Raw genomic sequence first — 26,904 nt, forward strand, 5'->3', positions numbered from 1 at the left:
CAAAAACACATGACGAGGTTTTATGTTGTAGTTTAGATGGTTTGGAGCAAACTATCTTGGGGAATTCGTGGGACTTTAAATAAGTGGTTCACTTTTCTCAGTGCTTGATCATAAGGTCCAAGTAATTAGGCAAAGTAATACTGCCAGAGAGTAGGTATTCTTTATGGGGAGTCAGCGACTAAACTATCTGTCTGAGGCTGAGTACCCAACATGAAATTAGCTTTTACTTTGGTCCACAGGTTCTAGCTCTAGCACCAAGTACACTTGCTCTCCATCTTAAACACAATGCCTTCAAAAAACGTAGGGAGTTCAGGAGGGGTGTCCTCTATGATGGTAGGAACTTCAAGGATAACTGATACAGACGGAGTTGTGTTCCTACCAGTGGTTAATTCAAAAATGATTTTGTAATGTCTTTATACGAATTCAATTAATTGGTATTAGCATCTTGTTCAAAGAACTTGAGATTAGGTGAAATGTTATTTGTCTAGATTCAATCAAGTATTTTAATTAGTTTGAGAATTAGTCTAATTTCTCATTGTGCATAGTTTCTGCACAGTTTTGTAACATGATTCAACACATGCTTGCATCCCTACAGTATTACAAACATGCTAGAGCAGAAGGCTGGTACAAGTAACATAGTGCATACATTATTTCAAATAACAACGCAAACCGAGTGACACAATGTATCTAAAAAGATGCAAATATACCACTCAGATTGCACTGTGCCTCAGGGAACTAGCACTCAGCCCACTCTGCCTCCAGGAATATACCACGCAGCTTCCACTGTGCCTTGGGCACCTTGCACGCAGCCCACTCATATACCAGCAAGATAAATTCCCAATTTAGGGAATTTAAGCCAACGTTTTAGAAAATGCTAACCCTATTCTTGGATAGCTGTTAAGTAAATTCATATAGAACACAAAGATACACTTGCACACCAATTTCGAGGGGATTGGGTCCTCCGACGTATTCCATATCTATGACATGTAATCACCACAGCTGTGCTGCTTCGGAAACTTTTTCGGCGTCTGCGTCTTGCGTCGATACGCCGTCGTCGAGGACCTCCTCCGACGTCATCCGATGTGATAAGTAGGACGCACGACGCCCATAGCCTCAGTTCCGTTTTTTCCGCGAACGTGTTGCTTCGTGTTTCTCGGTTCTAAGCCTCGACTCTTTGGAGTTCTGTTCTTTCTGGTTCTTCGAACCTGTTCGTTTGTGAATTTCCTTCGGCGATGTCTTCCACTTCGTCTTCAACCCCGCGTCCGGGCTTTAAGAAGTGCGGGGAGTGTGGGTCCAAGATGTCGGTGACTGACTCGCACGACGCCTGCCTCTGGTGCCTCGGGGAGGCCCACGACACGGATGACTGTATCGACTGCCAGTCGCTCACGTCCAAGGCCTTACGCGAACGTAAGAAGAAGTTGTCGGTAGGTCGGGTGTCCAAGCCCCGGAAGTCGAAGTCGGCGGGGCTTTCGACGGATGATTCGAGGGGTGACTCTCCGCGTCATCGTCGGAAGTCTCGTCGGTCTTCTTCTAGGAGTGGGTCTCGCCACTCCTCAGCCTCTTCGAGGCATTCTCGGAAGCGCCGTCACCGGTCGCCTTCCAGGTCCTCTTCCGAGGATTCTGCACGGCACGTCGGTTACCCCACCGGCCGTGCGACGCCGGAGGAATGGGCTTCCTTCGGGAAGAAAATGTTGGCGATTCTTGAGTCGCAGGGTACTCAGCCGCCCGCGCCCCCGAGTGGGGTCGCAGTGTGAGGTCGAGAGACACCGCTCGCAAGAGTGGTCGGCACGAGTCACGGGAGCGGTCCCGTTCGGACAAGGAGGCTCGTTCTCGCAGTACCCGTTCCAGGTCCCGGTCCTCGATGCGTTCGAGACCGTGTGCTCCTGTGAAGTCTTCGAGGAAGACATCGACGTCTGAGGCGTCGAGGGCGTCGACAGGCTTTCTCGAGGCTCCGGCTTCGAGGACGTCGTCGAGGCCGTCGACGATCAGGTCGTCGAGGGACACGCTCGGGGCTCCGGCCTCGAGGGCTGTGTCGACGCCGCCGATACTGGAGGCGCTGCATCTGACGTCGACGCCGATTTCCTCGACGTCGACGCCGATCCTCTCGGCGCCGTTGCCGATTCGCTCGACGCCATCGACGCCTTTCGTGTCGGAGGTGCCCCGTGTCACGGGTGTGCCCCCTAGGAAGGCTCTGGTTAAGAGCAAGCACTCTCGGGTGCCTTTTCGCCACCTGGAATATATTTCGGAGGCGGATGAGGATTCTGATGGCCTGGTTCCTAGTCTGGTGCCAGATGAAATTGTCTCGGGCCATAGTCAGTTTGACGATTTGAGGCAGTCACTGCATGATGCCAGTGGACTGGACACCTCTCCGGAGGTGGAATTTTGTAGGCCTGAGCCTGGCTCCCATGCCGATTCCTCGTACCGGCGCCTTATGGCTAGGGTGTCTGAGTATCTGGGATGGTCTGCTCCCCCAGGGGAGTTTGTGCAGGATGATCTGACGGACATCCTTGATGTTGGTCCCCCAACTGACCCGGTACTGCCGTTCCATATGGCTTTACAGAGAAGGGTGGCGGCGGCTTGGACTGCTCCGGAGAGTCTCCCGGCGGTGGGCAGATCCTTGTCGCGTAAATACCGTCCAGCCAGTAGCGACCCCTGCTACTTGACCAGGCACCCCACTCCGGAAAGTTTGGTGGTGCAGGCGGCCACGGCCCCGGCAAAGCAGGCGTCGTACCCTACCATCCCTCCTGATAGGGACGACAAGCGTTTTGATGGCTGGGCGAAGAAAGTGTTTTCTTCTGGTGGTATGGTGCTTCAGGCGGCCAACTCCATTTGTGCCTTGTCACGTTTCACGCACACTCTGTGGAACTGTGTTGCGTTAGCGGCTGAACGTATTCCCGAAGGGGATGAACGGCATGGTTTCCTTTCTATGGTCCAGGATGGTAGGGATGCCATGTGTGAGTCCGTTCAGTCGGGTCTGGACTTGGCTGAATGCGTCAGTAGGTCCATGGCGGCGAGCACCGTGATACGCAGGTTTGCGTGGTTGCGGAAGTCGGGGGTTTGCTCCTGATGTGCAGTCCCGGCTCCTCAACATGCCCTTTGATGGTGAACACCTTTTTGGCAGCAAGGCTGACGAGAGCCTTGAGAGGTTGCAGACCTCAAAAGCTGCAGCGAAGTCGTTGGGCGCTGCAGTTCGCCAACCTCCGCCTTTTCGTCCTAGGGGACAGCAGTGGAGGGGTGGTTCCTTTCGCTATTACTCATCCTTCAGTAGAGCGAGAGGAGCTGGCAGTCAAAGAGGCCAACGCAGGGGTACCAGAGGTGGACGACAGGGTACCCGTGGTGCCAAGGCCGCTCGGGCAGTTGCCTCTTTGCCCTCAGGTAACGCCGCAGCCGCTCCCACTCAGTCGTGAGGCCATGTCCCATGGTTCGCCGGTTGGGGGAAGGCTGGCGCAGCATCTTGTAGAGTGGCAAGCCATTACTTCAGATGTGTGGGTTCTGGAGATCATAACCCACGGCTACTGTCTTCCTTTTCGGCACAGGCCTCGCGACAATCCACCGGGGAACCTCTCTTTGCAGAGTCCGGATCCGCTCCTTGCGCAGGAAATTCAAGCCCTGCTGGAGAAAGGCGCCATAGAACTGGTGCCTGTAGCGGAGAGGAAGAAGGGATGGTATTCCCCTTATTTTTTGGTTTCGAAGAAAGACGGGGGATTGAGACCCATCATGGACTTGCGCGGTTTGAACAAACTCCTCAGGAAGGACAAGTTCAAGATGGTTACTCTCTCTCAAGTTCTCCAGGCCCTTCAGCTTCAGGACTGGTTGGTGTCACTCGACCTCAAGGATGCTTACTTCCATGTGCCGATCCATCCCAAGCACAAGAAGTACCTGAGGTTCGCGGTTGGCGACTCGCACTTTCAGTTTCGGGTCCTGCCGTTCGGATTGACCTCCGCCCCGAGGGTTTTCACCAAGCTCATGGTGGTGGTGGCAGCGCATCTCAGGCAAGGGGGGGATTCACGTCTACCCCTACCTGGACGATTGGTTGATCAGGGGGAGCTCTCCCGAGCAAGTCCTGGATCATCTATCGATCGCCTGTCGCTCCCTTCACAGGCTGGGCTTCTCCCTCAATTTCAAGAAGTCCCATTTGACACCAACACAGCGGCTCCAGTACATCGGAGCAGTGCTCGACACTTCCCTGGGGCAGTGTTTTCCTCCCCAGGTGAGGGCTCTTCACATTCAGCAGATGGTGCACAAGTTTCAGCATGCCCAGACGCTCCCAGCGTTCGAGTTCTTGAGGTTGCTCGGCCTCATGGCATCCTGCATTCTTCTGGTGCCAGAGGCTCGCCTGCGGATGAGATCTTTGCAGTGGGCACTCAAGACGCAATGGTCGCAGTCCTCCGGCAGGATGTCGGACTCGATTCAGGTGCCGTCCTCGGTCGCCCGGGACCTTCTGTGGTGGGCCGTCGAAGGCAACTTGATGAAGGGGGCTCCATTTTGGCTTCCCTGGCCGGAGGTGACGGTCGTGACGGATGCATCCCTCACGGGATGGGGAGCTCATGCCAGCGGGCTGACAGTCAGCGGTCGTTGGTCTCCGTCGGAGTCCAGACTCCATATCAATCTGTTGGAGCTGAGGGCCGTCAGGCTAGCCCTGAAGGCTTTTCTGCCGTCTGTGCGAGGGAAGAATGTCCTGATCCTGACGGACAACACAGTGGCCATGCACTACCTCAACAAAAAGGGGGGGCAGGGTCACTTCCTCTGTGCAGAGAGGCGATGCAGCTCGAGTTCTGGGCCATCCAGCAGGAAGTTTCGATCTCGGCAGTTCATCTGGCCGGAGCCGAAAACGTGACGGCGGACGCTCTGAGCAGGCAGAGCGCAATCTCTCACGAGTGGGAGTTGGCTCAGGAGATTCTCCTGGAGATCTTCGCCCTTTGGGGGACCCCTCAAGTGGACCTCTTCGCCTCCAGTGTCAACCGGAAGTGCGAAAGGTTTTGCTCGCGGGAATTTCCTCCAGAAGGAGCCTTAGGAGACGCGTTCGTGGTGGAGTGGTCATTCCCGCTGCTGTACGCGTTTCCTCCAGTCCCCGTCATCCCGCAAGTGCTGCGGAGGTTACGGAAGTTCGGTTCCCGGATGATCCTCATTGCCCCGGCGTGGGCTCGGAGGACGTGGTACCCAGACCTTCTCGACTTATCCATCTGCCCTCCACGTCGTCTTCCCTACCGAGACGATCTGCTCTCACGGGAGGGGGGTCAGGTTCTCCATCCAGAGGTCAGATCCCTCAACCTTCACGCTTGGCTTCTGAAAGGTTGAGGTATAAGGATTGGGACCTCCCTGCGGACGTGATGGAGGTGTTGCTTTCGGCCCGAAGGCCGGCGACAAAGTCTCTGTACCGTTGCCGTTGGCGTAAGTTCTGCGACTGGTGCAGAGTTCAGAATGCGGATCCTTTTGCATGTGACATCCCCATGGTTCTGTCCTTTTTACTTTCTTTGGCCCACAGGGGCTTGCAAGTGGGTACCGTTAAGGGTTACCTGGCGGCGCTGTCCATCTTTAAGCGCTCGTCTGAAGAGTGTTCTTACTTTAAAATCCCTTTGATTTCACAGTTCCTGAAAGGGCTCACTAATGTGTTCCCTCCGTCACCTTTCCTGGTGCCCGGTTGGGATTTAAACTTGGTTCTTAAGTTTCTTATGGGTGCTCCGTTTGAGCCTTTACATTCTTGCCCTTTGAGGTTATCTCTGAAAACTGTGTTTTTAGTTGCGGTTACTTCTGCTCGCAGAGTGAGTGAGTTACAGGCACTTTCAATTAAGCCTCCCTTCACTGTATTTCACAAGGACAGGGTTGTCCTTAGAGTTCGTCCTTCTTTTCTTCCGAAGGTAGTGACGGAATTTCATTTGGCCCAGAAGGTTGTTCTTCCGGCATTCTATCCTCCTCCGCATCCTGGTAAGGAAGAGGAGAGGCTCCATAGGCTTGATCCTAGGAGAGCTTTAAGCTTTTATGTTTCGCGCATGTCCCGGGTCAGAGTGGATGATCAACTCTTTATTGGTTACGCTGGAAAGCGTTTGGGGCAAGCTGTGACGAAACAGACTTTGTCTCGCTGGATTGTTTTGGCCATCTCGGAGTGCTACCGTTTGGCGGGTAAGGACCCACCGGCTGGTTTGCGGGCCCATTCTACCAGGGGTATGGCTGCGTCTACTGCCCTGCAGAGGGGTGTTCCTATTCGCAACATCTGTGATTCAGCCACCTGGGCTTCAGTACATACATTTGTACGTCACTATTCCCTTGATTCCATCCGGGCACAGGATCTGGCCTTTGGCAAGGCGGTCCTTTGCTCTGCTATTTGATTGGCTATTCTACATTTTGATTCTCAATTCTTTCCCTCCTCCTTGCTTTGGTACTGCTTTGGGAGTCTGTCATAGATATGGAATACGTCGGAGGACCCAATCCCCTCGAAGAACAAGTTACTTTCTTACCTGGTAATGTTCTTTCGATGGGATGGTCCGACGACGTATTCCATATCGCTCCCGCCCGGCCTTCCCCGCTGCAGATTTTCTTTTGCGATTGCAGCTTACGTTCCGCAAGGCTTTGTGTCTGACTGGCAGTTGACTTATGTCACACGTTCTGGGGGAAAAAACTACAACTGAGGCTATGGGCGTCGTGCGTCCTACTTATCACATCGGATGACGTCGGACGTCGGAGGAGGTCCTCGACGACGGCGTATCGACGTCATCGACGCAGGACGCAGACGCCGAAAAAGTTTCCGAAGCAGCACAGCTGTGGTGATTACATGTCATAGATATGGAATACGTCGTCGGACCATCCCATCGAAAGAACGTTACCAGGTAAGAAAGTAACTTGTTCTTCTAAATGGTAATTCAATTAAATGTAAACCATGTGAATTAATGAAATGTAATGTCAGAGTTCAAGGTGCAGGGGAGGGAGACTCAGCCTTGGTATCTAGGCCGGAATATACAGAGAAACAAAGAAATCCAGATTATGGAAAACTGCGTCCCCTGCACACTTTCTAAAAGGCAGTAAGCCTAAATGGTATTTGTCTAAAGTTTTTTTGATATACAATTAGTTACTCTTGTAACTTAAATATTCACAATACAATAGATAAAAGTTCATCCAAAAAATTCCAGTACCTCTTTTTCGTTAGAGAAGATGGTCTTGTCCTTTTTATTTGTATTTTCAAGTTGGCCTAACGTGTTTCGAGATTTATATACTCTTCATCAGGGGCATAGATTTCAACATAAATTTCACAAGAATCTATAAAGAACAAAAATTGGTCAGAAGTTTACCAGTGTGGTTATATGTAAAAACAATTAGCATAATTTTAAACTTAATTTTAAACCAAGACTTTTGTTTATAGTCACAATAATTTGTAGAGATGGACATCCTGTCTCAAGTGCCACTAGAAACATAATGATGCTTAGGTGAAAAACACTTATGCGTGAGGGCGTGTTTTATGGCTACATGCTTAAACTTAGATTTCTTTAATCAAAATGTGTCTGCCAAAATGACAGATTAATGGTTTCACCCAGATATTCTAAAAGGTTTAATGAAAAAGGCTTAATGTATTCATGCACAATACTTCACCCTAATAAGTGTGAATAAATGTGTAAGGAGAAATAAATGCATATACCAATGTTTGTAAACAATTTCACAGTATTCATATTTCAATTTTTAGAGACAAGATTTTCTTCAGATGTCTTTTTTTATTTTTTTTTATTGCCCAACGCGTTTCGAGACCATCTCTTCAGGGGATTTTTAAAAAAAATATATCTACAAAAAATAGATACAATTGGGTCAATATCAATTTTTCAATGATGCAGAAATTTTCAATGTTTTCATAAATATCTAGTTATTACTCAATTCCAAAAAATGACAAAACTTCTAAAGTAAAAAAAATGACTCCTGTCTCTGAGTCGACATTGTGCATGGAAAGGGATTTCGTTTACAATCTGTCTCTCCTTTATATTCTGACCACACTGTAGTAGCTATCATCAATGAGTTTGCATGGCAAACACATAATGGTTATCATTTTTTCTATGGTTTGTCAGTCCTTATATTCTAAAACAATGTGCTGTACTACGTGATCTGCCCATTCATGCACATGTCAAATAACAGTACTAATAAATAAGTGTTGACTAGTTGCTAACCTGTTTTTTTTCGGAAGAAGAGGATGTTGTCCTTTTCTTGTATATGGGATCACATTATTGTAGTTGTTCTGTTGTCCAGTTATCATAAAGCATGCTAGTGCATATTCATATAATCAACTTTCACATATATTATCCTTGCTTTTTGAATCTTCGTTTTTGTCTCTTCCGAGTGCACATTCAAAATACAATATAATGAATAATTTAACTCGCCATAATTTATGGATATGTCATAAAATATTATGACATTAGAACTTTCATGTTGGTCTCTATCTCTTGGTAATACATATGTATACAGGGAAATTAGCAATTGTTTTCGTATTATCACATTATTATGTTGCCATAATCCATAGTTACATCCTGCTACTAGTCTGCCTCTCTTTTGAGTTCACAATCTGTCCATACCCTTTTGGATTATTTGTATTTTCTCTATTTCATATAGAGATGGGACACCAGGTAGTATTCTTCATTAAGACCTAAGGGAGACATTGATCCTAATTTGTGGATCCAGTATAGTTCTCTTTGTGAGAGTATTTTAGAGATGTTGCCACGCCTTATAAGAGGATGTATTACTTCCAGAATTAAACATCTAAGTTGTGCTGTTGTATGTTAATTATCCCTGACGTGCCTGTAAATTGGGGACTTGATGTTATTTGTCCTAATGTTGGACTTATGTGCTGTCCAACGTTCTTTTAGCTTTCTGCATTGTTTTCCCTGCGTAACATTTCCAGCTAGGACATTTCAAAGCTTAAATTAGGTTTTTGGAATCACAAGTTGCAAAGTCCTTTCATGGAATCTTCTTTCATGCGTTAGGGTGTCTGATATGATCTCCTTTTATCAAATTTGAACAGTGTTGGCAGTTTAAGCAGGTAAAAGTGCCATTCTTGCATTTTCTCAACAGTGACTGTTGTCTTTTTCGGGTCTCTCTACTTTTATAAGTGAATCCCTAAAGTTTCTGCCTCTTTTTTTGTAGGCTAGCATGGATGGTTCAGGGAACAACTGGTGTAAGGTGGGATAATTTTGAATAAGATCCCAGCTATTCATTCTGATTTGCTTGATTTGAAAGAATTTTGATGAGAATTTTAACTAATTAACCAATCTGGTTGTTTCTTTCTTTTTGCTACATTTGAGAAGGTTGTCTCTTGAGACGTTCTATTCTTGTTCTCGCTTTCTACAAAATTTCTTCTGGAAAAACCTCTTTGCAAACCTCATGTTCTCATATTCCCTATGTACATTTTCCTTGTCTGATGATATTATTCTTTTAAGCCTTAAAAATTGGCTAAAGGGTGAATTGCCCTTTTTAAGATGGTTTGGATGGAAACTTCTGTAATGTTAGCGATTTACATCTGTTGGTTTCCAATAGATTGTGGTTTGAAGTTTTGTTCCTGTGTAATGAATCATGACATCTAGGAAATGGATTTGTGGTGTTCTTACTTCTAAAGTAAACTAATTTGTTAGTTGCATCTATTGTAGGATTGGCTGAGTTCTTCTTTAGTTCCTTCCCAAATTCCAAAAATGTCATCGATGAATCTCTTCCAAAATTTCAACTTTGGCATCCAGTCTTGATTGTTAAGCACAACATATCTTTAAAAAGATGCATGAAATATTTGTGTACGATGATGCTACAGATGAGCCCATTGAGGTGCCTGCTATTTGTAGGTAGAACTTTTCATTGTACCTGAAGTAGTTGTTGTACAAGATGACATGCAGTAATTCAGTCGTAAAAACTTTTTTGTATCTTGCAATTCTCATGGTTTAATAGAAACCATTCCATCGCTTCTATTCTTTCCTGTGGAATGGAGGTGTAGATGCTTGTGACATCTAGTGTCATAAGTATGAGTGTCGGATTAGTCGTATTTCTTTCACTAATTGTAAGAAATGTGCGGTATCTTTAAGGTAAGTGGCTGTCTCTTGTATAAGGGGTTGTAGTGCCGCATCAAAGTAGATTGCAAGTGGTTGAAATATGCTCAGTCCCGGCCACTATCTGTCAAAATGGTGGATTTGTGGAGTGTTTGTGGATCTTGGGCAGAGCATAGAACACTGGTGTGATTGAAGATTTATTTGTGAGAAATTCTTTGGTATGCTCTGTAATCCATTCCCAGTTCAGTGCTTTTTTTTCATTGTTTTCCCACAATTTTTTAATTTCCATTATGGGATCTTGGTTCAGTTGTACATATGTTTGTTGGTCCAGTAGTATTTGCATACAGCCTTCATTGTTAAAAGTTGTATCCATTATTACTAGGGCACTGCCCTTATCAGCCGGTTTCATGACAATTGTCCTGTCTTCTGTCAATTCTTTTATCAATCTGAGCTGATGTCTGATATTGCTGGTTCCTTGCGTGTTGTAGTTCAGACGTCTTAATTCTTTAGTTGTTTTCGGTTTGAACAAATCTATAATTGGATGGTTTATTTGAGGGTGAAAAGTGCTTTTGCCTTGCATTTCCAAGTAGTCCATTTCTTTCGCTCTGTATTGGGTTTCTGGTAAATTCTCAAAAAATGTAGATTCACCTCTTCCTCAAAACATGTTATTTGTTGGAATAAAGGACAGTCCTAAGGTTAGTGTGTCCATTTGTGGTCTCGTTAAAGGTTTACTTGAAATAATTTATTTGTGTCTTGGTCTTAGTTTTCTTTTGCCCTCTTTGGGTCTGCATTCTTCTAAAAAAATAAAAGGCTGTTCTGGTGCCGGTGTGATCGAGCAGCTTGGTAGGCACAGTGTCTGCAGTTTGAATGCTAGTATTAGTATTATTTACATTATCACTCTCACGGCTGGTTGCATCGCTGCCTTCACCATTGGTTTGTTTGGTGTTTGGGTTGTGGGGTGTTTGTTCAAAAGTCCTGCCATGTATACACGATGTCCCTTGCATAGTCAAGCGCGTCTCTTCTAAACTTTCTAATTTTTCACGTTCAATGTCTTTTTTTTAATGTTTTTTATAGAAATCCAATTTTTGGTTGGTATCTTCCAGGATCTTTTCAAGTTCCGCTGCTGATTTAAGTGTGGATAGTTGTTCACTAATCTCTTCTATTTCTGATTTTATAGAGCATAAAGATTTTGCTAATTCTTCGATTTACAATTTCCTGGTTCTTCTTGCACAGTATCGGACACAGATACACTCTTGAGTCCTCAAGTAATTATTTTATAATATTGAGCTAGCGTTGTAGCATGCAACTTTAGTGAGATTTCGCTTCGTATTCGTTTTTTCCAATTTGTAAAAGTGATTCAGGGTTGTCTTCTCATGGTGATTCCTTTTCTGTGTTATTTTTTAAATAATTGATCTTTGAAAATGACATATTTTAGGATTGTGGGTGCATATGATTATGCCACCCCAGTGATGGGTAATTGAAAATACGCATTCCTAATATACCTTGCACTCTTATGTGTTTTAATAGATTCACGTTTGGATTATGTTGTCGAAATTTGGAGTAAAGTGTGGTTTGGATATTTCAGGTGCAGAGGAGAAAACGACAGCACTGGCATATGTGTTGCATAGGGGAAAACTCGTAAGATAAGTTCACAATTTAGGGAACTCGCATCCCCTGTACATTGTGGCTCAAAAGATGAGCCCAATAGCTCAATATTATAAATCAAAAAATTCCTCGGTCTCATAGTGTATCTGTGTCCGACACTGTGCAAGGAGAACCAGGAATTTGTAAAGTGCTGGGAATAAATATTGAACAAATGTCTCTTGATGTAATACTATTGACAATCGAAGAATTGGCAAAATCCCAGAAATAGAAGAGATTATTGAACAACTATCCACACTAAAATCAGCAGGGAACCTAAAAAGATCCTTGAAGATACCAACCAAACATTTGGATTTCTATAAAATAGACATTGAACAGTGAAACATTTGAAAGTTTAGAAGAGACACGCTTGACTACGCAAGGGACATTGTATATACATGGCAGGATTTCTATCAAAACTCAAGACAAACACCCCACAACCCAACCAGACAACTACCAAACAGACCCAGTGGTGAAAGCAGTGATGCAACCAGCGGTGAGAGTGATGATGTAAAAAAATACTAATACAAACATTCAAACCCCAGACACTGTACCTAGAAACCACTCCATTACAACCAAGCTGCCCAATCACAACAGCACCAGAAAAGCCTTTTTTAGAAGAAAGCAGACCTAGAGAGGGCAAAAGAAAACAAAGACCAAAACACAAATTAATGAGTCTCTAATTATCAATAGTTCAAGTAAGGCTTTAACCAGACCACAAATGGACACACTCAACTTAGGGCTGTCCTTTATTCCAACTAATAACACAACATGTTTTGAGGAAGAGGTGAATCTCTTTGAACTTATTTGTAAAATGGAGTTAAACCTTTTCTTTGAAAATTTACCATGGACCCAATACAGAAAATTAAAGGCAAAAACACTTTTCACCCTCGAATAAACCATCCAATTATGGATTTGTTCAAACTGGAAAAAAAAACTAAAGAATTAAGACGTCTGAACTATAGCACACAAGGAACCAGCAATATCAGACAACACCAGCTCAGATTGATAAAAGAATTGGTGGAAGACGGGACAATTGTTATGAAAACGGCTGATAAGTGCGTTGCTGTTGTAATAATGGATACGTTTTACAGTGAAGGCTGTATGCAACTACTACTGGACCAACCAACTTATGTACAACTGGACCAAGATCTCATAATGGAAATTAAAGAATTGGTGGAAAACACAAAAGGACTGCACTGGGAATGGATTACAGAGCGTACCAAAGAATTTCTCATAACTACGTCTCCAATCGCACCAGTGGTCTATGCTCTGCCCAAGATCCACGAATCCACGTTTTAGACCAATAGTGGCTGGGACTGAGAGAATATTTCAACCCCTTGCAATCTACTTTGATGTGGCACTACAAACCCTCATACAAGAGACAGACACTTACCTTAAAAACACAGCACATTTTTTTACAATTACTGAAAGAACTACATCTGACTAATCCGACACTCATACTTTTTACACTAGATGTCACAAGCATCTCCACCTCCATTCCACATGGAGAAGGAATAGAAGTGATGGAATGGTTTCTACTAAACCATGAGAATTGCACGATTCAAAAAGTCTTTGCGATTGAATTACTGCATGTCATCTTGTACAACTACTACTTCAGGTACAAGTTCTACCTACAAATAGCAGGCACCTCAGTGGCATGATCTGTAGCGCCATTTTAAGTGAATGCTTTCATGTATCATTTTTAAAGACATGCTTAACAATCATGAATGGATGTCAAAGTTGAAATTTTGGATGAGATTTATCGCTTCCTTTTTGGAATTTGGTAAGGAACTAAAGAATAACTCAGCCAATTATACAATTACTTGAATAGATGCAACAAACACATTAAGTTTACTTTAGAAGTAGGAACACCACAAATCAATTTCCTAGATGTCATGATTCATTACACAGGAACGGAACTTCTAACCACAATCTATCGGAAACCAACCAATGTAAATAGCCACTTACATTACTTAAGATTCCATCCTAACCAACCTAAAGAAATATTTTCCTTTTTGCCAATTTTTAAGGCTTAAAAGAATAATATCAGACATCGAAAATGTACATGGGGAATATGAGAACATGAGAACAAGGTTTACGGAGAGAGGTTTTCCAGAAGAAATTTTGGATAAAGCAAGAACAAGAATAGAACCTCTCAAGAGACGACCTTCTCAAATGTAGCAAAAAGAAAGAAACAACCAGACTGGTTAATTCGTTAAAATTCTCATCCCAAAGCTCTCAAATCAAGAGAATCCTAGTGAAGAACTGGGATCTTATTCAAAATGACCACACCCTACAATGGTTGTTCTCTGAACCATCCATGCTAGCCTGCAAAAGAGGCAGAACTTTTAGGGATTCACTAATAAAAGTAGAGAGACCCAAAAAGTCAACAGTCACTATTGAGAACACAAGAATGACACGTTTGCCTAATTAAACATTCAACGCTGTTCAAATTTGACAAAATTAGATCAGTTCAGACACCCTAACACACGAAAGAAGATTCCATGAAAGGACTTCGCAACTTGTGATTCCAAAAACGTAATTTTTTCTTTGAAATGTCCCTGCAGGAAATATTGCGTATGGAAAATAATGCGGAAAGGTAAAGAACGTTGGACGGAACATAAGTCCAACATTAGGACAAATAACCAAGTCCCCAATTTACAGGCACTTCAGGGATAATAAGCATACAATAACGCAACTAAGATGTTTAATTCGGAAGTAATACATCCTCTTCCAAGGGGTGGGAACATCTCTAAAATACTCACAAAGAGAACTATACTGGATCCACAAATTAGACTCAATGTTTCCCTTAGGTCTTAATGAAGAATACTACCTGTGACCCTATCGCTAGATGAAATAGAGAAAATACAAATAATCCAAAGGGTACGGACAGATTGTGAACTCAAGAGAGGCAGACGAGTAACAAGATGTTGTAACTATGGATTATGGTAACATAATAATGTGACAATACGAGAACAATTGCTAATTTCCCTGTATACATATGTATTACCAAGAGAGAGAGACCAACATGAAAGTTCTAATGTCATAATACCATCTTCCATGAATTATGGTGAGTTGAATTATTCATTATATTCTATTTAGAATGGGCTCTCGGAAGAGACAAACTGAGATTCAAACAGTAAGGATAAAATATGTGAACGTTGATTATGTGAATACGCACCAACATGCATTATGATAACTGGTCTACAGATGAACTACAGTAATGTGATCTCGGATACAAGAATAGGACAACGTCCTCTTCTCCTTCCTACAAATAAATAAATAATAATTAAAAAAAAAAGTTAGCACTAGTAAACACTTGTTTATTAGTACTGTTATTTGACATGCTTGAATGGGCAGATCATGTAGTACATCAAAATGTTTTAGAATTTCAGGATTGACAAACCATGGAGAAAGGAATACAATTGTGTGCCTTGCATATTCATTGATGAATAGATACTACAGTGTGGTCAGAATATAAAGGAGACGGATTGTAAAATAAATGTCTTTCCGTGCACAATGTCGACTCAGAAACAGGAACCATTTTTTAACAGTTTGATTTCGGAATTGAGCAATAACTGGATAGTTATGACAACATTGAAAAATACTGTATCATTGAAAAATTGATATTGATCTAATTGTATATATTTTTTGTAGATATTGTATACAAAGAGCCCCTGAAGAAGAGATAAATGATCTCGAAATGCGTTGGGCAATTAGACTAGATCTGAAGAAGAAAATCTTGAGTGTAAACAATTTCACAGTATTCATATTTCAATGTGTAGAAATAAACATTGGTATATGAATTTACCCGAGAATAGGGTTAGCATTTTCTAAAAAGTTGGGCTTATCTTTTGAGCCGCAAACAGTGTGCAGGGGACGCAAGTTCCCTAAATTGGGAACTTATCTTACAAGTTTTCTCCTATACAATCAATATTCCAGGGCTGTAGTTTTCTCCTCTGCACGTGAAATATCCAAACCACACTTTCCTCCAAATTTCGACAACATAATCCAAATGTGAACCTATTTAACATTAAACGCAATATTGGGAATCCAGGAATATACCACCCAGCTTGTTATGCAGCTTGCACTGTGACTTGGGGGGGGGGGGGGTGGGGGGGGAGGCTAGCACCCACCCCACTCTGCCTCCAGGAATACACCACCCAGCTTGTTATGCAGCTTGCACTGTGCCTTGGGGGGCCTAGCACCCACCCCACTCTGCCTCCAGGAATACACCACCCAGCTTGTTATGCAGCTTGCACTGTGCCTTGGGGGGCCTAGCACCCACCCCACTCTGCCTCCAGGAATACACCACCCAGCTTGTTGTGCAGCTTGCACTGTGACTTGGGGGGGGGGGGGGAGGCTAGCACCCACCCCACTCTGCCTCCAGGAATACACCACCCAGCTTGTTGTGCAGCTTGCACTGTGACTTGGGGGGGGGGGGGGCTAGCACCCACCCCACTCTGCCTCCAGGAATACACCACCCAGCTTGTTATGCAGCTTGCACTGTGCCTTGGGGGGCCTAGCACCCACCCCACTCTGCCTCCAGGAATACACCACCCAGCTTGTTGTGCAGCTTGCACCGTGTCTCCAACAAAATACTGCCCAGCTCTGCACATAGCTCTCACTCTGTGTCCTCAGGGACTTAGCAGCCAGCTCACTGTGCTAATTACACAGTGCCTAAAAGGGATAAAGCTCCAAGCTCGCTATATATCTCGCGCTGCGCCTTCAGTGATATAGCTCACTGAGCCTCCAGGGAAATGGTGCCTAGATCACTTTGCAGCGCTATCCTTGCTCCCTTTTTCCTTTGCATCCTTGTGTACCCCTCTTTCCTCTGCTGACTTGATATGCTTTTGCCAATTTAGATTATCTGCATTTGTTGGCTTTGCATTGCTGCAAGACTTCAAAGGCCCACTGGCCATTTTATTTATTGGTCAGGAGTCCGGCTCTTTTTCTGGTATCGGTGTAGCTCTGTTTTGTATCTTGCAAGTCCATCCTCCGGTTTACTGTAACTACTCCCAGCTTAACTCTGTCTGGCTGCACTGGGTGAACTGCGTTGTTTCCATTTATTCCAGTCGCTTAGTTTAAAGGTGTCCCCATAAATCAAATATCCTTGTGCTACTGATAGATTAGGGAAGTGTGCTGTGACAATGTCTAAATCCATCCCCCCGCCCTCCCCCCCCACCCAAGCCTAATGGATCCCTACAGCCCAGAAAAACTGGCCTACAAGGGCAGTCTAGGCGGAGCCATGAACTAACTGAAGATGGAAAAAAAGGTGGGCGCTGCAGAATGGCACCCACGCCCCCCTGCTCACCCCTTCCTTGTTCATTAGTATGACCAGAATTAATTGACATTGTGTCTGATGCGTTATACCTGCGTTGTCTAGTCAAGGCCCAATCCCTACTGTTCATAAGCAAATCCTCGAACAACCCCGGCCTAGCGCTGGTGGTGTCCCAGGAAAGCGAGCAGTCCCTCTGTTATTAAAATATGTAAGAGTATTTGACAGGGTCATGGTCTGTAAAAGTCGAATTTGTTACAGTGGTCTCTGTCGAGAGAGGCATGGGGTTGAGTGGCACCCATTCCCCGTTGTCTGGTGAACAAAAAAATGGGAGGAAACAACTGTGTAACCATGTATGGTGAAAGTGACCCAGCACCCTCTCTACTCCGACACCAGTGAGCGTAAGAGAGTTGCAGAGTACATGTGAGAGGCCACACCCGCAAGGTTGGGACAATCCTGCCAACACGAGCACTGGTCGAGCTTCGGAAGTCTGTGGAGAGCGGAGTTGAATGGAGACGGGCTCGGTGAGCCAAGTCAAGATCTCTCAACAGGAACCCATGGACTGGGGGACCGAGCGGGAATGCCATCTGACACAAAGATCGCCTTTTATGATTTTGCAGAGCCACCGGCATGCAGCAAGATGGTTAAATGATATTGGCATCAAGTGGAACCAATGTAAATGCCCCACCCATACAATCATCACAGCAGGCCAATTGTAGCACAGAAAAGAGCAAAGGGGCTTCAGCGGGGGCCTATAAAAGACCAAGGGAGTGGGGTAATGTTTTGGCCTTGTCGGAACAGTGAGTGAACAGTGGAGGCGGTGAAAAGGATGACCAGTGATCAAACAAGAAGCATAAGGCCCCATGGATTCTGAAGGTGCCAGTGGGCAGGGTTGCTTGAAAGGAGGCCTGAAGGGCTGGAGTCGAAGATCAGTGTTCTGTGTTGCTCAAGATACCAGGAGTTGGTCTCACTTGAGCTTCCTCATAAGAGTCACCAACACTTGCCTGGGCGCAGCAGTATTAACTCCATTGCTAATAGTGGGTGGGGCACAATATGTCTCATGAGCGTGGCAAAGGCATTGTATGTGGGAATAACGGTATGGGCCTGATTTGCAAAGCCTTTTTCAATCGGATGGCGCAATTTTATAATGCATTTGTAAATTGGACCCCATATTTACAGTGAACGGGGGCATTCTAACCCTGAAGCGGGAAGAAGTGGTCCAGACAATAATTCTCTGGTGTGGATTATGAATTGCGAGCTGGGTGCTGTATCGCGGAGAAGAGGATTTGTGGCAAAAGAAGTGAATGGACACTACATGCCTGAGACTGTGGTGTGTTAAGAAAACCTGGGGAGAACTGTACCCCCACGAGAGGAATCGGTCTGACAGTTTCTGATCGGTCCCACATTTAAATTGTTGATTTTGGAAAACCGTAAGGAAGTAAACCCTGTGATGTTGCCCACCTGCTCCTGGATGATGACTCTTCAGGCACAAACCAATGGTCCTATGTTCAGGTGTGAAATAAACTCTGATTGAGGACGACCTTTCCCTGTAGATGTTAAGGTGCAGAAGGAAGGGACCTTTTGTGAGGGGTGCATTCGTGCATTGAACCTTCTAAAATGTTAAAGGTCAGGAAAATCGAACAATCTATTCCCAACTTCAACTGTGAACTTAGGCACTCTGGTAGTGCAATAAATGTGTGAATCCTACTCTTTGCATCACTCGCAAGAATTAAAAAAGCTTCCATTGGCTGAATGTTTCTCTGCCATATCCATAGACTGCAGGCCTTTAAACCATATTGATTTACTTAGGTATTCGAGGAAATCGCATGAAAATGAATGCAAGCTATGGCTATACTTTTACAGACAAACTAGAATACTTGGGTACCTCTGTTAAATGAATTGATTGGCGGGTCGGCTGGACGGATGACAAAGTTGGAGTCAGGCCTACGCAAATAATTTGTTTTGGGGAAATTCGAAAAAGGCATTTCTGAGGATGGAACTGTAGGTTAAAGAATGAATTACAAATGGTCTACAGTGCAAGTTGTTATAGTTAATCTTTTGGGCAAACGTGTAGCCGATTAACATTTTCATTAATCACTTTTTTTGTGGGTGGGTGAGAGGAATGGGACAGATGGTAGGATTTTATCAGGATCCCAGCATGTACGAACTTCGTACTTCCTCCTACTGTTCAGCGCTCTTAGCTGATATTTTAATTTGTCTGGTAGGGAAATACATTTGATCAATGTGGAGAATCCAACGGGATTCCCCCAAGGAACCTGGTCTGGGACCCTTCTTATGTGGCCAGGGAAAGGCAGGTGCTCTCTGATTTCGACCCTGGGAGTGGTGTACTGTGGGAGGATCACATGACGGTGGGGGAAATCAGACCAGGAAGATTGGGAGGAACCTGTTAACTTTCCCGGTAACCCCGCCCTTCTGATGGCCTTTTGTCATTTTAAGGAAGTAAGAAAACCGAATTTCTCTCGTGGACTACATGTCCCAGAGTCCCTCTGGGGCTGTGATGAAGAGGGCTGGAGAGGCATGTAGGAGACAAGGACAGGCAGGCAGTCCAGGGCCTGTGCCTGAAGCCAATTAACCCACCTGAGGGGCATAAAAGGTTGCAGCAGGAAGGAGCAGTAAAAGCAGCTGGAGAAGGAGCTGGAAATTAATAGAAGAATTGGAGCACAAGGTTGGCAGTTCACTAGGAAATGTGACCGCAGAAGGGACTCTGGAGAAGAGGAAGAACAGATTTCACCTGCAGGCTCTGAGTTGGTCCTGTGTTCTCAAACATTGTTTGACTGTGACTGCATTGGAAGAGACTGGGAGGAATTGGCAGTCTTTATAGGTGCACCTAATTGTTGTGAATGCAGAGCTGAAGACGAGCATCTGCCCCGAGGCCTATGTGCAGAAGCAAGCCGAGGGAAGTTGAAGAAAGGAAGACTCCTCTATCGAGGCCGGATCTGAGACACTGTGCTGCAGACGGGGTGTGGGTCCCAAGTGTACCTGTAGTAGCAGAAGAATAAATCTGGAAGTAGAAGTATCCTGCAACCTCTGTGATTGTGAAGCCGAATACTTTGACGGTAACTTTAGCAATCTTAATTGATGCTTGCATATAAATGAAAGAGAGTAAAAGTTGTTCACGGTCGTTTGAAGTCACTCTAACAAGGGAATTCAATTGCGCGCTTGTTTCAACAAAGTTAAAGTACCCGCGTGAAGAGAACCTTTTTTTCCCCATTTAGATTTGAATTGTTGCCAAACGGTTGCGTGTCTCCTATTAAGGAGGAGAACGTTACCGATAACTTAATGAAGTAGAGGCTTACTTTTGCGCAATGTTAAAAGCCTACCTAATTTAACAGAGGTTGCGCACATTGCTCCAGATAAGATTTTGAAGCAGGAGTATTTTACTCACTATTTTTTAAAGTTGGGAGTAAAATGAATTTTTAGGGAGTAAAACTGTAAGTCCAATTACCAATGGGAGTATTTTATAAGTGAGTAAAAATGCTTTAACTGGAAAATGGAAATGTTTTTGTAATGCATATTCCTTTGCACGTAGTTATTTATACACAGTGAAAAAGATACATGCTTACTTCTTCCAATCAGGCAGTAATAGTAGTAGTTTCTACATGTGGTATTATGTGAACTACTGATCCAAACATATCCATAGAGCTGTATGGGTGAAAGCAGGAGAATGTGGTCATATGTGTCTGTTTCCTATTTTTTTGTAGGGAGTATTTTTACTCCCTAGTTTTATTTTTTGGGACCATTTGCCCTATTTTAGGGAGTAAAAGTGGCTGATGCAACCCTTATCTGTAGGGCTGTTCGTGCATATGAAACTGTTTCCTGATTCCTATTAAAGCATAGCTGCCAGAATAAGAGGGAACACAAACCTTTAAGTGGAAGTTTGTCATCAAAACTAAATCGCGTGTACCTAAATTAGTATCTACAGAGAAAGGTACTTCTTGTAACATATTGAACAATTCTTCTGCAGTCGAACAATTATTGAGCAGTCGTAAGAAGTTGCTGAAGTCACAAGAAGAACGAGCACTACCCAAGCCAGCAGCCAAAACCCTTTCTAGGTGAAACCAGCCCAATTAAGAACTGAACGCCGTTGTTTTAAAGTTACTGAAGCTGTTGTAAACCCAGAGTCCTCTGATATAAGGGTGACAAGGTTATCCGAGACTGCAAGAGTGGAAATACAGCTTTGGAGTAACTACTGGAGCCAATGAGGTGTACATGAAGCTGGGTGCTTTTTTAAAAGAACTAATTTCTGTATCTTAACTTGAACAGTCTCCGATTAAGAAGCAGTCTGGAAGCTAGGACAGATTTTGTGGTAGCTGCAAGACAGAGGAAAGGCAGAGAGGTTGCCCTTCCTCATCATACAAGAAAGAAGAGTGCAATTTTCAGCAGAAGCAGTAGAACTGTGGTTGTCTATAATTTTGTCGGAACATTATTCTTTGAATGTAGTAGAAGCAATAAAAGACTGTGGGTGAAGGGAGCCTGCTCACAGAATCATTGGCAAAAGGGAGTTGCAAAGGAGAGAGTAACTCCTCAGAAGAAGCATCTTGATAAATTGTACTGAAGACGCTGCAGAAGTTACAAGAAAGTTGTTAAGCAGAAGTGGTACTTTTGTTCTAAACTCTATTGATTCTTTCCTGGGGGGAAGCTATTCAGGAATAACATTGGTGCTGTTTTCTTTGTGGAACTTGGAAAAGGATTCTTTTCATTAAGCGAAGAAGGCACGGTTGGTTGGATTTTTGTTTCAGTTAACTTTTGTTTCTTTGGAACCTTTCAAGAACTGATTTAAGACTTTCTATTCCTTGGAGGAAATTCACTTTGGGACGTTCCTGGGGAAGCCAGATCTGCCCAGGATAAGTAGAAGTCATCCAAGACACTGATGATTTGGTAATCTTTTATTTGTGTTTGTTTTGATAGTTCAGTTTAATGTGGGGGCCAGTTTGTGTGTGCTAGGTTTTCCCTTAGATCCTATACTAGGTAGGCAACCCCCTGGTAGAGTAGGTTTAGTTTGGATGTATTTGTTTTTTTTGTTTACAATATAAATTTCAAACCATGAGAACTAACAGTTGTGATCCTCATATTATTGACCCCTTGCATCAAGCACTGCAAAGCAACAGCAATTTCTGACCCAAGATAGAGTAAGCCATATATTTTTGTTATGTGAGCAAGCCTGCACATGACAAAGGTAATGTGGCCAGCATTCTACCATGCAATAATCATGTGGCTATCCCATGAAGGAATAGGAATGAGACCCTGAGCTTGGTAATGAATTCCTAACTCTTGCTGCAACCATAACATAATTCAGTGATTACATGCTACCCAGCTGTTCTCTTGAATAGCTACCTTTCTTATTCAACACCTTCCGGGCCAGGATGCAGTGTCCTGGCTGGTTTCTTCTGTGGTTCCTATTCCTGTCTCCTAGCGTCTCTTCCAGTCCTACTTTCACCCTGTACTCCAGACCACGGTTCACCTTTATTGCCCCCTGCTGCCAGACTTTCCTTATTTGTATGGGCTTCACATTGAGTGTATCCACCATTGGCACTGGTTATACAGGGGCTACTCCATCGCTTACTTGTGTTAGTGACTATTGTAAACGACGCAAAGAGTCAGGTCTCCTGACTGCGATCTACTCCAGTTCACTCTGTCCCTCTACCATTAACATTTTCCTCAGTTTTCTTAGTCAATTCCCACTACTACTCTTTTAATGAGGACAAGCTGATTGAGGTGTTTGGTTTTTTTGTCTCCTGAAATTTGGTGTAGGGCCAAATTGAGTGCAGTTTCTCATGCTTTTATAATTCAAACTATCCGTGCTCTTTCATATGCAATAGACTCTTGTGGATTAACTAGCTGATCTAAACAAGACACTGCCGGATATCAACGTGACTTTATTTTGTTTGTCATTTTCAAGTTAAGTTTACACTTTAAACGTCTACAATAAGATTTCGCAGATCGTGTGTTTTACAGCACAATGTTCTTTTTCAGCCCAAACTTCCAAATGTACTTTGAGAGACCAGTTAATCAAACTGACCAACTTCAAAATGGAAAGCTTTTGGGGAAACCGAAGAAATGAGCATACAGAATCAAACCCCACGAACTGGTTTCAGTTTATCCCTCTGAAACATTCCTGTCTGGTAAAAATGTTTAGGTTGCTTCCACCAAGCAGAACAAATTGTGTGCGTTGAACCCGAGATGGTTTTTGGTTTGCCCAGAACTCTAAACCTATCCTGCTGCCCCAATGATGCCAGGACCTTTCCGGTCAGGCAACAATTTCTGTCATTATTTCCATTCACCCTTTCTTGGGTTTCAGTGGCCTGGTGAGGAAAGATCTATATTTTCTTCTTATTTTACTTAATATTCTCTTTCGGAATACTGCCGCTTTTTAAAAAGCCAACCCTCTGCCCTGCATGCGCCAAAAGCATTCAGCACAGTTCCCGCTCCAATGCTATTTTTACCGGTATTGCCCCTCGTGTGGCGGGAAGCTTAAATTCTCAATGAGTCACTACTATCCGGTATTGCAGTTTGCAGCTTTTAAACTTGCTCCAAATAGGTTAACCCTCGGCTCAGGGATGTTTTGCCTAATTTAGCGCAGGCTGATTCTGCTGGCTCACCCCAGTGGCCTGAGCTTATGGCCAATATTGCCCAGGAACTTCTCTTATGGAAGGATCCATTCGATCTTGGTATTTTGGCCAATGCCTTGAACGATTTGACTGAGCCTACGGCCACCTAAAGTGAATACTTCCTCCCAGACACATGAGCTCATTAGGACATGCACACCTTTACAGACATCTAGAGCTAATATGGCCTGTCAAGCCTTTATTCAAAGGGACTTGATAGACCAAGCCACTCACTCATCTTTACAATAACGAATCCTTGATGCCCTCTGGGTCTGGCTTGATTCATAAGGAAAAAGCTCTCACTTCAAAAGTAGTTGGAATACATGTAACCACCCCCCCAATCCCCCATTACTACTGCCATCTGAGACTAATTGGGCTCCTAAAGAGCTTAAACAGATTACAATGATGAACTCCAAACTAAAGAGGACTCTTTCACGGAACGTTCAATTAAAAAAGTCACAAATGCCACCACTAAAGGATATGTACACATATGACTTCATTATGGATCAGAGAAACTTCGATTTTCGGAATGCTGGTTATGATGAAGTTAAAGAATCCTTGTGCAACAAGGTTCTCGCCTGGTTGCGGCAAAGAACAGGGCAAGGGGTGGTAAGACCGACTGACCTGATGATCATTTGCAGGATAGATCTGAGCGATTGGTGTTCGCTTCCTAAAACTGATTCTATCATAGTGGGGTGTGGGACTAGTACCTTACCTGCTTTTCTCAGAAATTGCAATTATATGCCTAAAGGTGCATCTCACTGCAACTTAATTTCTCAACAAATGCTTATTATCCTTTAGGAACCCTTTCTCTGTACTTTTCTACCCTTAATTATGTTCTTGTTTTGGTTGATGGATGTCATCTAGCGAGGCCTGCTGCCATGTTAACATTTAATTGTGTCCCCATGTGGAATTTATCCCTTACTCCTGCGGTGTATATGTTTCATGTTGTTTTGTCTTGTTTGCGCCATCATGCCTATGGGTTTATTGTGCGCATTATAAATGTAATAAAGTAAAGTCTTCAATTTCTGGAGAGTGGGTGCAAATACATTCCCCAAATATTCTCAATGTCTGTTTCCATGAAGTGCCTGAAGTGTGTGGCACATTGCAATGCCTGTTTTTCCTGCTGGGCTTCAGCAATCTTACCCTTATAGCTGCAACCTTCATTTCCACTTTTGGTTGGACAGTGGTTAGGATTAATTCCAAACCTTCCAGCCATCACCTCTTTGTTTTTGCTTTGTCACCCCGAGTGGGAAGGGTATGCCCAGACGTGGGTCCCGAGCGTGCTGGGCCTAGAGACCCAAGCTACTCCTCACTGATGAGGCCCAACAAGGCCGAAACATGTATGGGGATGCTTGTGGTCTCGTGCAGAAGGGATGTGACCTAGCGGTTCTGGCTGGACTGCCCATTTTACAGTGGGACCAAGCCTGATTTGCATATGGTCTTTCCCCTTCTGGAATGGCTTGGCAGGTGAAAACGATGGTCTGGCGGGTTGCTCAGAGTAATACCAGTGGTTAGGATTAATTCCAAACCTTCCAGACATCACCGCTTTTTGTTTTGCATTTTCCATTCAGGAGCCACTAGCCACTTTGTACAGAGTTCCCAATATTTTCTAGGATGGCCATTTCCTGAAAAGTGTTTTGGAGCCTCTCTATTCCATAATGCCCACTTTACAAAGCCCACAATGTCAACATGTCCCACCCCAAAAGCAACTTTCAAAGAAAGCAGGACAGGTCGACACATCCTGGGAACAGGATCAACTCTTACAATTTTTTTTTTTTCATCCTGGTATATAAAATATTTGACAATCTTTGTTGGTACACACATTGGACTATTATATGTACTCATCCCAAAAATGTTTTAACACCGGGCTCTAAAACTGTATTATGAGAACGTCTGTTACTGTTGAAATGTTTTGGTTTGTCATTTTTTGTTTTATACATTTGAAACGTTTGTCATGTAGAAAAATCCAGTCAAGCTTATGTGGAAAGGATGTCATACATGTGGGAGGTTTTGGATGTTGGGATGCGGTCGGTAGTGTTTTTGAATATTAGATTTGATTTCATGTCGTTTTTTTTTTTTTTTTTTTTTTTTTAAATGGAATAACGTTTTACCAACAAACATTTTCCATATACCGTAATATGTAGCATTTGCGTTTACTTTCACGTCCATCGTGTAGTGGGCATTGCTATACACGTGTAGTTTGGGAACTCAAATGATGCTGTGCTGTACAGCAAAATCCAGGCTACGCTACTCGTTCACGCCCCAATCGGGAGACGCTTGTCCAGTTCTTTTTTTCGTTTTCCCCCTTTTAGCATTCTGGGAATGGTCACCTTGGATGCACACGGGGGGAAATGCAGGCCTGCCAGTACCAGAATTTAAAAAGGGGGGGAAAGATACCGAAATAAATTGGGTCATGCTTGGGCTGTGCCTGCACTGCAGACCCTAGCAGTGTGTGCTCTGAGCAGTCGTCACAGCCCCACGCCACTGGCTGTGCTCTCTGGAGCCCTTCCTACTGGATCCGCATTTCTGTTCCCTCCCAATCGTCCGGGCTGACCAGCAGTCGTGAGCTGGTTCTGTCATCCACAGGACCTCAGTATTGCAGCTCAAAAACTCTACACTAAAGCCTGGACAGGCAGCGGACGCAGCCATTGCAATCACACGGCAACCGCTGGCAGATGCCTGAATTACTGACCTTTCTTCTGTATCCCCGGATGTCTTATCTGACCCCCCTGTTGGGGGTCTCTGGGTGCCCCCGATGCGTGCCCGCGAGCCCCTCCACCCACAGACTCCACACGGACACGTCTGTGTGCTTCGGGCTCCCCGGTCGCTCTAACGCGGCCGGGAACGCACCGTTTATTTAAGGCGCACGCGGCGACGTGCAACGTCACGCCGCCGCGTGCGTATCCCCTCACGGGGCAACGCCACACTCCTCCTTTTTCCGGGAGGAACAATAACCAACAGACACGTCAAAACATAGCACTGCACACAATGTCACTTGCGAACTTACAAGGCCCATGCCCCCTTTTATTATCAGCCTCCCAGGTCCCCTTCACTCCGGAACACAGTCAATCAGCCCCAGCACGTAGTCTCCGAGGTAGGCAGGTCTCCCTCGCCCAGCCCTCTGGGGGTACCTCCCACCTACCTCAGCCGCCGGACTCCCCGCTGCTCCAGTGCCTCGTTCTGGTGACCCCACGAGTTCCCCCCGGGGGGTATCTTCATCCGGGAGGACAGTCTCATCCGGGTCAGGCGGGAGTTCAGTTCGAGAGTCCCCCAGTTTCTTGAAGAAACTCACATTTCGAGTGACGGCCGACTTCCCGTCCGAGGCCGTTACCATCGATCCCTTTACTGCCAC

The 26,904-nt window shown here is 44.5% G+C and overlaps 1 protein-coding gene across 2 annotated transcripts in view; it reads left to right on the forward strand.

Moving 5' to 3' along the window:
* The window catches only part of MARK4 (microtubule affinity regulating kinase 4), a 612,664-nt gene that overhangs the window by 213,001 nt on the left and 372,759 nt on the right, over positions 1-26,904 (forward strand). The gene's annotated exons all lie outside the window — the stretch shown is intronic.

The sequence above is a fragment of the Ambystoma mexicanum genome, chromosome 2p (genome assembly GCF_040938575.1).
Source record: "Ambystoma mexicanum isolate Mex_15411 chromosome 2p, UKY_AmexF1_1, whole genome shotgun sequence".
NCBI lineage: Eukaryota > Metazoa > Chordata > Amphibia > Caudata > Ambystomatidae > Ambystoma > Ambystoma mexicanum.